This window comes from Hippocampus comes, unplaced genomic scaffold (assembly GCF_001891065.2).
Source record: "Hippocampus comes isolate QL1 unplaced genomic scaffold, H_comes_QL1_v1.1 scaffold66, whole genome shotgun sequence".
Taxonomy (NCBI): domain Eukaryota; kingdom Metazoa; phylum Chordata; class Actinopteri; order Syngnathiformes; family Syngnathidae; genus Hippocampus; species Hippocampus comes.
The window spans coordinates 49574-58366 of NW_017805003.1; the positions used below are offsets into that span (position 1 = coordinate 49574).

At 39.9% G+C, this 8793-nt stretch overlaps 1 long non-coding RNA gene across 1 annotated transcript in view; it reads left to right on the forward strand.

Moving 5' to 3' along the window:
- Nucleotides 1-7423, forward strand: part of LOC109508961 (uncharacterized) — a 34673-nt gene extending 27250 nt beyond the window's left edge. The window contains exon 3 of the long non-coding RNA XR_002166827.1: nt 6809-7423. This is a non-coding gene — a long non-coding RNA (uncharacterized LOC109508961). The remainder of the gene's footprint in view (nt 1-6808) is intronic.
- The last annotated feature ends 1370 nt before the right edge of the window (nt 7424-8793 follow it).

Consider the following 8793-nt stretch of genomic DNA (forward strand, 5'->3'; position numbering starts at 1 on the left):
TTGGATGTGGCAAAGTGAAGCTCATTGTGAAGATACCTCGTTCGCTTGTTCCTTGTAGATGTATAAAGTATCGCTAAGCAAGAACTCACTGGATTAATACTGAACTGTTGCTTTGGATTGTATGAATGCATTTTAACTCAATTTGACGAATATTATTTGCCGGTTTTTGTGGCACATCGAATATGGCGGATGCGCTGACATATCGCTTTTAACGGACCACCTCATTCATTGGGTGTATGCATGAGGAATGAAAAAAAAAATGAAAAGAAAATTGATCTTAGGTTTAATTGTTATGGGTTCAAATGGCTCTTTACTTGGCGACATGAATGTAATATGTCCCTCCTCACTCCGCCATGGAGTGATTGATGAGCCCGGGTCGAAAGCATAATGTCGGAAACTAAACGATGCCCAATATGCGTAAACTACCATCAGTTTATGTTGACATCTCTACTTCTGCTCACATCAACCTCTGAAAATATTAAAACAAATAAAGTGTGGTCGAGGTGCACCGGAAATTATGTCATACACATCTAATTCCGGCACTGGAGTTCACGCCCCCATTCTGATGAATCCGATGCTGAAGATCTTGTTAGTGCAATCATTGTCCTGACCCCAACCCCATCATACACTTTTGGGATCAACGACAGCAGTGATTGCGAGACAGGCCATCTCACCCAACATCAGTGACTTCTAACCTCACAAATGTTCTGGATGAGTGGACAAAAATTCCCACCAACAGTTCACAGAAGAGTTAAAGATGTCCAGACTGAAAGGCTGGCGAGCATGTACGGATTTTATTTCATGTCTCAATTCCTGCCAGTGGGCCAGGTGCTCCAGATCTTTCATTCAATTAAGTCCAAGTTAATTTGAAATATGCTGAGAGGCAGTAGCTGCTGTGATTTTAAATAAGATATTTGATTTATTTCACTTTGCAAAACAGTCTGTTGGAAAGCAAATATTATATTTGGATTAATATGATATTAATCACTTTTGTGAAAATCAAAGGTGTGCTTTCTTTCTCATAAACAGAAAACGTCATGTATTACATTTTTAATTGTGTTCATAAGAAAATCATTTTTGGAAATAAATGTTTTAGGTGGTTGAAAAACAACATGCGTGTGATGCAAATGGCCGATTCATAGTCAAACACCATCATGCTATGCTGTGATCGAACATTAAAGTCCTACGAAAATCTCCCTGGCACCTGCAGGTTTGGATTCCATCAAAGCAACTGATCTGAAGGCTAATCAATCTTGCCATTTTTTGGCACCTTTTTTGCAAGCCAATTTTCCCAGGAAACCAGGAGGAGAAGCAAAAGGCAAGGTCAATTCAAATCGTTTCGAACAATACCGTGCAAGGTCACCGTCCGTCACGACATGATTGACAGCTGACAGCGGGTGTTTGGTCTCGGTTGGAGGGACAAGGGCACGGCGCGGCGGAAGCACAGATAAGATAATGCAGTTTGTATTGACAAGTCAAGAGAAGTCAACATTTTCTTCTCATTCCTAAAATATTCCCCCTATTCTGAAATGCGCTTTTGTATTCTGGGTTAAGAATCAATCTCCTAATGGATACGATGGTTGTTGCCAAAGGTTAGTCTGTGTGTTGCTTGTGTCACTACTTACAGAAAAAAAAGCCTTCCTGTGTATTCTTGGGACGGTTTCCTTTCTAGAGGTTATGAAAATATTCAATTTTCATTGAACTCTGTAATTGATGAAATGATGTGCTCTTATGTCAGCATCTTAAATGTCAAGTCACCGCCTCGCTATGGGGATTTAAGACTCCCACCATTTAAATTCTTATTTGTGTGCGTTATTGCCATTGTTTATCACATTTCTTTTTTACTAGTTGTTTTCTTTCCAAAACGTAATTGCTGTACATTTGTCAATGTCCTCTACCTTTTGTGAATTTCAGCAATCGAATCGTTTTCAAGCGTTTATGAAGAGCAAATCTTCACCCGACAAATGTAGCAAGTTTGGATAGTATCAATCCATGAAATGGCCCATTTCTAATAGTTATCACTGTCCTTGTAGTGACTCAGAAGGAGCAAACACTTCCCAGTAGGCCAGAAGGTGTAGCTCATCTATTATTATCACTGGTAAAGACTCAGTAACCTAGATCGACTCGCGCTGCTGGGTTCATAGTTTTGGAAACACATACAGATACCTTCAAAAGTGTTGGAACAGAGAAACCAATCCCTTTGTTTTGGTTGCAGACCGAACTGTGTTTTGACATCAAAATATGAATCTGAGACGAAAGATCAACTTTAGTATCTGGATCCAGATGATTTTATTTTGTACAACCACTTGTCAAAATAAAATGGAGTGAATTCAACACACCATTTTTTTTTTCAGTGGATGTGCAAGCCAAAGATTATTCATATCTTGGCCACAAAAGTTATTTCTTTTATTTGATGACTGGGTCTTATCTGGTTAGAAATGTGTAAAAATAGTCTCAGATGTTATGGTAGATTTGAGATGATAATTGTTTAACACTGGTCAGCCTCAAATCTTCATCAGACATGAGTTGGTGTCCCGATAACATAATTTTGACACCGTCTAAAAAAAATATATATACTTTTTTACTTAATGTATTTACTCTTAAACCTTCTGTTACACAAACATAACAGTTACACAAATGAAACAGGTGGATTAAGTGTGAGTTCGGTCCGCCTGGAGAGTAAGGCTGAGAGTGAGATCACTTTATAGACCAGTGACTGTTATGTTTTCGTCTCAGACGCTATATGAAAATGTAGCAACAGAGTAATAATATACTGTATTAGTTTTTGTTGAAGGATTTTACGTGTGCTACATTGGAATGGTTAAGAACCAAAATTAATTCCTGACAAGTGACATCGGTATTCATTTGCGATGAATTGAGAAGCAGAATTGTCAGTTCAGCAAAAAGGTACTCCAAGGAATCTAATTACTGAGAACAGCGCCTCAAAAAGTTTTTCATTCCCATCCCTAAAGATTTGGGCCACCTGCAAGTACATATAAACTGGAATTGGGCACTAAATAGGAATTGGGCATATGGGGGCCTCTTTTAATGCCCAACACAAGTCAAACCTGAAGTGCAGTCTAACTGCGCGCTTGGTTGGAGTTTTCTTTCTGTGCCGTGCAGAATCTGTCACATTTGATCAATTCTGCACCACAACTTAGACCTGTTTATAGTTGGTCTAAGGTGTAGTCTACTTTTTGACATCATATTGTTAGGTGCGGCGAGGGGTGGGTGGGGGGATGTAATAGCATCGAGCACATGTGCCTGTCGACATAAATGGACCCCCACAGTGACAATCCTGCCTAAATTACATTTAGTACAGAGGACAAAAGATGCCTCCTTAACCTACGTGGTGTTTGTGAGGATTTTCTGATAATTCTCATCATCAAGTTAATGGAAATAATTGGCAGATTTAACAATTGACAGCGATTCATTTCCATATATAATTCTTGTACATGTCACTCTAGCTCATAGAGCTGGATAATGAGCATCCCGTTGCTTTGTTCTATGAAACACAATAGCCGTGGTGACGTATAAGTATGTTTACATAAGAATACAAATGCATGCACAAACACACACGCAAAGCCAGAAAGAGTTAAGCGCATCAAAACAATTGGCCTAGTTCTGTCTTTGTCTCCCTCCTCCCGTTATCGCTCTTTCTCTCCTTCAATCCCCCACTCCTCAGCTCATCACGCCGTCCGTAGATGACAGGAGGCATTCTTCGCTAATCCCCCTCCATTATGCATCCATGTGGAATTTGAAGCTTGCTTCTTGCATGCAGAAATGATATTTTCAATGTCCTTGACCCATGGGTGGGTTGCTCATTAGCTCTGAGCTGTACATAGCAGTCTCCATTTTGCTCTTTATTTTGGTTGATTTGGATCATTATATGGTCATTTGGTTTTAAACATGAGAATTTCTTGGCGCATGCGATGCATCCCGCCCTCCCCCCTCTTATTTTGCGCCTTTGACTAACACAATAAACCTCATTCACTCATTCTGTCACGTTCCGATATTATCGGGATAGAGGTGGATCCCACCAAACGTAGACTTGGATAAGATTGTGGTACAAAAAGTTTGATTAACAAAACACAAGACCGACAAAGTACAAATAATGCTGGTCAACACAATAGGATAAAACGAGAGGAACAAAAGACTGTTGCGAAAAGGCTAGGAAAATAAATACGGAAATTGCCTGTCTCAAAAGGACTAGAAAATCAAATCATGACAAATACCAACCGAGAATAACGCACCAAACTAAATGGCTGTTTAGAATAAAATGCAGAGCAATAAACAAGGAACGCTTGAGCAAGGTGAAGTATCCGATAGTCAGTTGTCGGCTTGAGAGTACTTAATAGCTTGATTGCGATACAAGAAAAGAGCGGAACACCTCGTCCACCTCCTGAAGGGAAACTGAATCATGACAAATTCAAATTCCAAGAAAGTGAAATTAGATATGGGTCAATTTGAAATTGAAAGCAGTAGATCGGTAGAAATCAGACATAAGTGCTCAATCAAAATTGGCCACTGCAGTACAGGTCTGATTGCTAGTGATATTTGTCAGGGCTTCATGAAGAATTACATCATGATCTAAGTTAACTGACCAAGAACATTTTTATTTGTGAGTTCTGTATACAAATTAAAAGACAGCCACTTGTGAATGTTACGGTAACTGAATGACTTTGAAAGTTGTGTGATACGGTCTGGAGGAATTTGTCAAGTCCTGGTTTGTCTCCTGGCACCTTCACTCTCTGTTTAATCTCAATTACTGTCTTTGTTATGAATTTGTTTTTTTGTCGGATGAATAATTTTTGCTCCATGTACAGCACTTTGTATATAGCGGTGGTTGTTTTAAAGTGCTCTAGAAATACCATTGAGTTGAGTTGAGAGAAATATCTGAATTGAGGAACTATTTGGTTGATATGCAACCCGCTCGCTGTGAAGAACGTCCCAATTGAGGGTGAACAGAGGTAAAGAAGAAATGCATATTTGGGTGGTAGAAGTGGTTGTGAAGCTGAAAGCTGAGGATTCTTTGGGGAGATCAGATGAGCGCCTCCCATCACAGATGGTCTGCTGATTTAGCATCATAACATCTCCAGAAGGCTGAAAGCTAACTTCTGACACCAAAACCACCGCTAGATTTCCTTTAACTCCATAACTGTGTTTTGACCCTGAGCCTGTTATTTCATTCTTGGTTGTTTTGTTTTGTTTCATTGATTCCTCTGTAACATTACTGAAAACTTTTTAGTGTTCGTAGCTTGATGCAAGAGTAATATTTTTGAGGCAGGGTTTGTTTTGGAATGCAATTTTTTTTTTTTTTAAAGGTTTAGTTATAATAATTTCTCACTGAACCCAAACAAAATTCATTCAAGGGTTTTACTTGACTCTTGATATCCAACATCTCATTAATTGTAATTATTTATCCATAATCCTATGCTGCCAATATCATAGAAACAGTTTAATAGGGGCAATTTTCTGTGCCAGGCTGGTTCTGCCCCAGTACGGAAAGGCATGATTGGATGAGTTTCTTGTGGAAGAACTTGAAAGCACACCTTTAGAATGACCTAGTACATCGCATAAAAAAACAAAAGCTGAGCGGTAAATCTCCATATTATCAGTTAGGAACTTCTCAACATATATATTTTTTCATGTTGTGCATGCTGGAGTCTTGGTTGCCAAACATCCTGCTTGATTATTCCCATTCTAGTTCATTCCTGCCCACTGTCGTCGTTGTCTGTTGTAAAAAGAAAGAAAAAAAAAAAACCCAAAAATGACGTAGCTAATGATCAGTTCCGCTCAATTACCGTAGGGTGACGTCATCAACATTTCAACATGCATTCCATGAAATCCCATGACAACTGCTAGATGTGGCTCAATGAATCAATTAATTGACACTCACAAATTCCATCTGTTCTCATATAAGATGAAATGTGAAAAACATTTGGAACATTTGTCTGTCTTTAAATGTTCTTACTCTATGGTGTTCCCTCACTTTTCACGGGAGATATGGTCCAAGCACCTCTGCAGAAGGTGAATTTTCACAAAGTAGGGGTTGAGTTTCAACAATTTTTTGGGGTATTTATTTTTTATTTTATTTTAGGGGGTTGGGGCGGGGGCGCGCTCAGGGGGCACTCTCGACACTCCAAATAGTCAGGCAGGCAGTCCAGATGGAAACAGTTCAATTGATTGGTTTCGAACATAGGCTGCGTTCAGAAATTAATGAGAGGGGAGCGTGCTCTGCAGTGCACTGGCGGCAAAGTGAATTTCCGATGCTGTGACCCTCATGTTCATGAGCTCGGTTTGAACACAAATCACATAAAACAGATTTCCCCTTAAAAATCAATCAATCCCCATTTCTTGACCAGTCTAACTCAGAAGGAAGAAAATGGCAAGAATCCGGAAAAATCCGGAAAGTAGCAAGGTAAAACCACGACTTAGCGAGGGAACACTGTACCTCAAAACCAAACATTGTGAGAGACATCTCAATGGAACCAAGTCTGCGGTTACTCTTACATCATACACTATATTGTCAGTTGTTTACCAGGGCCTGAATGAATTAGTGCCTATGACATTTCTGTTACACACGTTCCCTCCAGTAGCTACAGACTGTACCCTTGACAAAGATGACTTTGCTTGTGACAATGTATATTGCTGTCAATAAGGTCTTCACTCATGGAGAAACTTAGCATGTGGTCTTCTGCATGGTTCGGTATGTTTCACTCTTGACAATGGTTGATTTGACAACGCTGACCTCCTTGCGAGGTGCACAAAACATATAGATTTATATTGCATGCTTTTCTGTTTATAGGCATCATCTATTTGCAGCTGTCAGACCAACCAGGTGCTCGTACCAGGGCGCAGTGACAGCACCCCTGCTCCCCTACCAAAGGTCCTCACGTTCACAGCTGCAGGGATATGACAGGAGAAGGTGGGGGGTATTGGTAGGATTTATCGAAGTGTTTATGTGCCCCTCCCACAGCCCCCCTCTCAGTCAAAATGCATTGGGAGCTTTTTATGAAGAGTGAGTTTTAAGCCATCGGACATTTTTAGTCTGATTACAGCCGGAGACATAATGTGTTTACACCGAGACGGTGCAGACAGGATTATGGTACGGCCGAGTGCCATGAACGGATTAAAAAGCTCAAGATCTTCAGTGACACCAACATGACCTGTACAGATGTGGAGAGCTCTAACGGGTCATGAAATCAATGTAATCAACCTATGAAGTGGTATTATCACCCCAACTGTAATGTCTTTATGATAATGACATATTTTGTTTAGTTTTCTTTATTGTGATGTTTTGATGAGGCTATTTAGATTTTTGAGAATGGATAAAATATGGAGTTTGGTCTCTCTCTCAGTTCCCTTGATATTTCAGCTTGTTTGTTTGTAATATGATGTAAACATTTAGCAGTGGAGAGCAGTGTTATTAAAGTGACAATGAATGTATATTTAGTTTGGATGCAGCTATAGTTTTTTTTAATTCATTTTTTTCTTCAATGAAGTGTTGGATGGTAGGATAATCTAAAAATATGTTGAAGTTTGGGTGATCATAAAAGCAGTTCCCAGGCGGGATGTGTGATAACAATTAAGGAGTTACCAAAAATTGCTTATTTACTATCACATTTTTCCTTTGGTCTATTTTTTTTTGTACAAGTTGACCTATTTCTTCTTCAAATTTATAGTGGATGTGAGAATCTAAATAGTTTGTAGTTATGCGATGATGGCGATGCTGCTGCTGCTGCTTGCTGCTAATGATGATGGAAATTGCTGATAATGCAATACTGTAGTCTGTTTGACTTGGTGAGAGGTTCTTGTTTTCCAGCTGACAATGCTAATATGATGATGCCAGTACACAAGCGATATCAGTTATGATTTACTGTACATTCTCATCTAACTATGTACGGGCCACTTGAATGAAGGTACAGTATTCTCAACTGTGCCTCATTTTAAAAAAATCAAAGCAACTATAGCAGTACAGCTGAGCTGAAGCTTCCACATTGCACTGTCCCCTTCAAGTGAGTTCTGTTTGATGTTGCACAGATCTGCTGCAGAACTGCCTTTGAACCACTTTGAAACTGCAATGGATTACTGTAACGGATATTTGAGTGAAATCTCTGTGGGATTGCTTGTACTACTGTGCGAAAAAAAGCATCCGGATGTTCTCGAGGTACCAGAAAACTGACACATAATTTGTTTGAGGACCAATTAAGAGCAGTGCCATGGGCGCTCATGTTTTTTTTTTTTTTTTTTTAGATGTACAAAGTGCATTGCAATGGCAGAGCCTTGCTCTGCATAATTGTACACATGCCGTTGTTAGGGACTGATAAAGGTTGACATTTCTGGATGCGCTTAATTTTTAAAATATGTTTGTTTTGTGTCTACTCCGCGAAAAGAGTCAGTGTAAGTTCAATGAAGAGTCAGCGGAAGCGGGGAAGTTCATGTGTGTCTCCTCTTAAATCCGGCTTGCGGTGTATTGAGGTATGCCTGGGTGCAAATTGAACCTGTGTGTGTGTGTGTGTGTGTGTGTGTGTGTGTGTGGGGTGGGTGTGTGTGGGTGTGTGTGTGTGTGGGTGTGTGTGTGTGTGTGTGTGTGTGTGTGTGTGTTTTCCAGGATCACATCTGTCTGAGGTGCTCTGCCAATCTCTGTTCTGAAACCTAAGTTGACCAAGGGAATGCATTTTGGATGATTCAGTCCCGGGACTACAGAGGACACAAGGTTAGGTCAATAAGACAAAATGATTCACGCGCCCCCCCCCCCCCCCCCCGAATGAAGCCATTTTCCATATCTAT